Source organism: Kryptolebias marmoratus, linkage group LG6, assembly GCF_001649575.2.
Source record: "Kryptolebias marmoratus isolate JLee-2015 linkage group LG6, ASM164957v2, whole genome shotgun sequence".
NCBI classification, from domain to species: Eukaryota; Metazoa; Chordata; class Actinopteri; order Cyprinodontiformes; family Rivulidae; genus Kryptolebias; species Kryptolebias marmoratus.
The window spans coordinates 9,559,999-9,565,261 of record NC_051435.1 but is presented as its reverse complement, the minus strand read 5'-3'; positions in this window follow the sequence as shown (position 1 = coordinate 9,565,261).

Below are 5,263 nucleotides of genomic sequence, written 5' to 3'. Positions count from 1 at the left end.
CATTGGCTTTGCCACTTCTTCCCGCCTTCTGAATTCTTTCCCAGTCTTCATCAGTAAACACTGCGTTGTTGTAGGCGTACAGAGCAGGACCTTTGCAAAACAAACAAACAAACAAATAAAAAACTAAAGTGTTAATGGAAATGTTTTCTCCCATTAAAAAAAATGGAATAAAACACGAGAAATGGGCATTGTGTCTAAGAAAACTATTCTTAAAAGCTGTGGAACCTATAACTCAAAACACTATTAATAAGGGCTGACATTTAGAAAACTGGGACTGTTTGCTCTACTCAACACAACTTGCTGTTTCTCGATAAGTATAAATACCTTGGTATTTTCCCAGTTTATCAGTCCAGAGACTCTCAGTCCCGTAGCTCCTCTCATCATGGATGAAAACCACATCTGTGGCTTCTGCATCATCTGCGTTTTGAATCAGTTCCTGTTGATAAATAAAACTTATCAAAAAAGAAGAACGCCGAGCAACAAAACTAGCAGATAAAATATTAAAATGAAACCTTTGGCTTTACAAAAGGAATTCACCAAATGTATACAGGACAAATCTCATGATTTACTTACATAAAAGTCCCCAGAATGGGATAATATACATAATGCGCAATAAATACTACTACTAGCACCAGTCACTAGCCTCAGCCAGACCAGCTAGCCGTCATACCTATCTAGCATATTTTATCATGGTAAAATAGTCCTGCTACTACACTAACACTACAATTAAAATGACCTTAACCAATATGATTTAAGGCTGTGAAAGAAAAAAGCTTTATAATTTTGAGAGTTTTACAAAACTTAAAGCTGTCCACTAAGGCTTGTTATCTTTGAACTTCTGAAGAAATGACATTCTAATTTTCAATTAAAGTACATTTGAGAGGTGAAATATTTAATTTTCATTGTACAGTAATGACCTTGCCCTTATGTTTTTTTAATTTCTAAAACAACATAACAGTTTGTCTTGAAAATGTTATGTGATATGGGCCTGCATATGCAGCGTTCCAATAAGACCCAAGGTGGTGGAACTTGGGTGGAACCATCAATATGTGGTTCAGCAACAATGTTCATCTTCCAACTCACTATGACAGTCCTTGTCACCAAAATAAAGCTGCATGTGCTGAATCCTACCTACCTACCTACCTACCTACATACCTAACCTACCCACTTACTTACAGTATCTACCTTTTCCCACCCTTATCTCTAAAGCAACCTTCCATACTGGACCATAATTGCCTAAAAGAGTTTATCTACCCAATATTAACAGCCTAATATTGCTTCTTAGCAAACATACGGTAATTTTATACTTTGATTGTAATGAACCAATTTTTGTAATATTTTATAGTGGTCATGGGCAATAGTTGTTTTAAAGTCATTTTTGTGTTTTAGTTCAGTCATATTACTCAACCATTTAAACAAAAATACTTTACTTTACCTTAACTTACCTAACAATCTACATTACTTACCCTACCTACCTTATCATCCATGTCTACTTAACTTAGCACTTACTTTTTCCTACCCTAACCCCAAAGCTAACCTTACCAAATTTAATCTACCTACCTACTTAACCTTGCCTGCCAAAGTAAAGACCTGAAATACATACCAACTTAACTTTAACAAACCTATCCTTACGCAGGCACCTAAAAGTGTCCAATCTTACCTGCCTACTTACCCACCTAGCTTTGCCTAATTTTGTTTATCTTATTTACTTAACTTTATTTACATAACCATACCAATCTTACTTACCTGTCTTTACATACATTATATACCCATTTAACCTTACCTAACAACTTACTTTCATATTTATCAATCCAAACTTTACCAAACTACATGACTAACCAACCGACTTAACCCTGCCTACCAACAGTAACTTTACTTACCTATCCATTCTATAAGTTTCTAGTTGACAGCTAAAAACCTGGCATATTTCAGCATGACAATGTAGTGTGTCCTTAAAATAATTATAGGAAACTGGGTAACACTTTATTTGAAGGGGTGTGCATAAGACTGACATGACACTGTCATGAACATGAACGAGTCTTTAAGAATTTTTATGACTGTTGTCATTTATGTCATTCAGCAAATTATGACACCTTTAATGCAAAGTTGACAGTGTTAAAAATGTCCTTGTTATGACAACTTGATATTAAGCAATTTAAAAATGTCTTTGTTAATTATGTCTTTGTTATGTTATTGTTGTCTTGGTTACTGTCAATTTGTCATAACAAAGACATTTTTAGTTTTCATTCCCCAACCTTCAAAATTTGGCCACCATCTGGATACCGACGCAGGATATCTTTCAGGTAGTCAAGGAATGGTGGTGCTGTGGCTCCAAAGGCAGTTCTGAAAAAAAAAAAAAAAAACCAGAGTGAGAAACAAACTAAAATTCAAATCAACACAAGGTGAGTCTGTAGTGACAGTGCTCTACATAGGCTGCTGCAAGCAGTGTAATTTGGTGGACTTAAACATGAAACGCTAAACAAACCTATGCTCTTTTCGCATCAAATCACAACTGAGTGCAAAAACAAAGCACTAATGTACCAAAAGAAGAGAGTTTATTATACAGATAGTAGGAGTTAAAAGACCAACGCACATGAAGATAGACATCATTTGACTTTTGAAGGATGAAGTTAAAGATATCTAAAATGTTGGCTGTGGATAGAAAGAAAGTCTTATCTGAATTTCTGATATCTTCTTTTTGACACGGCAACATTAAATGATAGAAGTCAGAAATTTATGAACCTCCAACCCTCTTGCTGTGACAGAATGTAAACCACCTGCATCACCATGCAGCCCACAACCAGGTTATTTAATTTATATTTAACGCAAAAAACAGAAGTTCATTAACAACAAAATCCCATTAATTGTTTACCAGGAAGGCAGACACAGTTCCAAAGTCCTTAGTAAATGATTACAATAAACTTAATTTCCCCTTCTGAAAATAACTTTGCTACATCCTTGTTTTTCTAACTGTGCAGTCTTCATATAAACAAAATGTCTGCAAACCCTACCAGGATCTTAAAGTCATAATAGCTGTGAAAATACATTTTTTCAGTGTTTTTGATTTGAATTTTTATGCTTCTAACACAATTTCTGCATCATTAAATGATTATTGTAACTTAGACTCATCAGGGTTTTCGTAAAAACTGCATTAGAAAATAGCAAATATTCCTCACCTTTGTTTAAATTTAACAGTAACATAACTTTTCCGGTTAGAGATCAGAATATCTCAGCACAGCTCATTTCATCTGATCTCAGCAGCAACTTTTGTTTTAGCGCTCCCCACCACTCAATTCCTCCCTAAATGACTCCACTTGTCGACTCTCGTCCTCACAGCTTTTAGTCGCCGTTTCTTTTCAGAAGAAAAGAGAAGAACTTCACCATGTCCCTTTCACCCTGGCGTCTCTGATTCCATCCTTCTCCCTCTGACTCTGTTTACATCCATGCATTACTTTACTGACTTGATATCCGTCGAGCCGAGAATGCCCGAAGTGAACTCGCCAACATTTGAATGTAAACAAATAACTCGTAATTGTTGGCAACAAAACCTGACTCTGCTGATTTTGCTCATTTATTATAAATTATGAGGTAGACTTTTGATCATGAATGATGCATATTTAGTGGTTATCTTTTTTATCATAGATACACATATACAAAAAATTAAAATAAAAAAACATTGAAAAATTGTGTATTTTGACAGCTGTTATGGCTTTAGAGCACAGCTGATAAAGTTTCTTATCAGTACTAATACTGAAAGCACCTGATGTGAACAATCAGTGCTATACATCTAATCCTATTAATTATGTGGAGTTTTAATCCAGTGTTATTTTGTGTATTGAATATGTTTACACATACAAGAACTTTTTCATTAGCTGTTCAACCATTGTCTACATAATCAACTAGCATTTTAAAGACAAAAAACTTTTTAGCAGGATTGTGCAGACTTTTTTTTACATTCACTATGTATGTTTAGATCTAATGTCTGTTTGGCAACAACAAGAATTTTCAAGGGAAAGTCTCTCAATAAGTGAATCTGTTTAACAAATTAGATGCCACAGTCAAATTATTATACAAATTATGTACTCAAGGTGCAACAATGCTCTTTTTATGAGGACTGTGTAATCGACTGCGTATTCCAAACTTTCCAATAGCCCAACAGTGTGGAGAGTTTTGTTTATGTGCCCATTCTTTAGGTTCAGAGTGAGAAGAGGTGGTGCAACTCATTGAGCTTTATTCCTCGTCTTCCCGCTCATCCTTCCTGGGCTGGCTGCTGGAACACAATGAGAATATTATTACACAAGTTACCGCACCATAAACTCTTTTGTGTTGAAACTTAAAATTACTCAAAGCTGCTGCTGACCATAACAACAGCAGAGTCTTGTTATTATAAAACAGTATATTCTGTATATACACCAATATGGGGCTGAATATTCAGTTAGTTTACAGAAGTCCGAATTCTTACTTTAATCTCTAAATTTAGAGACAAAAGCCAGAATTATGGGGGCAAAAAAATGTTACCATGGCCCCAATCATCTTCCATATAACCCGCATGATATGTCCTACCATAACATTATATATTGTGTTTAGAAATGCTATTAAAAAATAAAGAAAATGACCAACCTCGACCATATCAGTGCAAGGCGCATGAGTTCCTCAGAAAGCAGTGACGTTCCGGCCTCATTGCATCATTTATAAAGCCAGGAGGAGTCCAGCGGCGCACCTTTGGCCTTCAAGGTCACAATACTCTGGAGTTAACCAGTAACCAAACATTAAGGGTAAGTTTGATTTCAGGTGAATAGAAACTAAGAGGTAACTGCAACCGTGCCAGGTTCAGTTTCCGCTGGTTTTCTTTATAAAGCTAAACTAGCTGTGTGAAGCTGACACCCCACCCACGTCCAAAAATCCAGCAAATAGTCTGAATGGTTAGTGCTCCGTTTGTGCAGGTTTGTGCCGTTAAAATTTTCGTTTGTGCAGCTTTGGTTTCTGAGATATTAAAAATTNATTTTTTAGGTCATCCAGAGTTCACCATCCCCCCATCTTGCTCCAAAACAAACCAAAGTGGGCTGGTTCGTTAGTGCTTCGTTTGTGCAGGTTTGCGCCGTTAAAACTGTCGTTTGTGCAGCTTTGGTTTCTAAGATATTAAAACATTTTTTTAGGTCATCCAGAGTTCACCGTCACCCCATCTTGCTCCAAAACAAACCAAAGTGGGCTAGTTCGTTAGTGCTTCGTTTGTGCAGGTTTGTGCCGTTAAAACTGTCGTTTG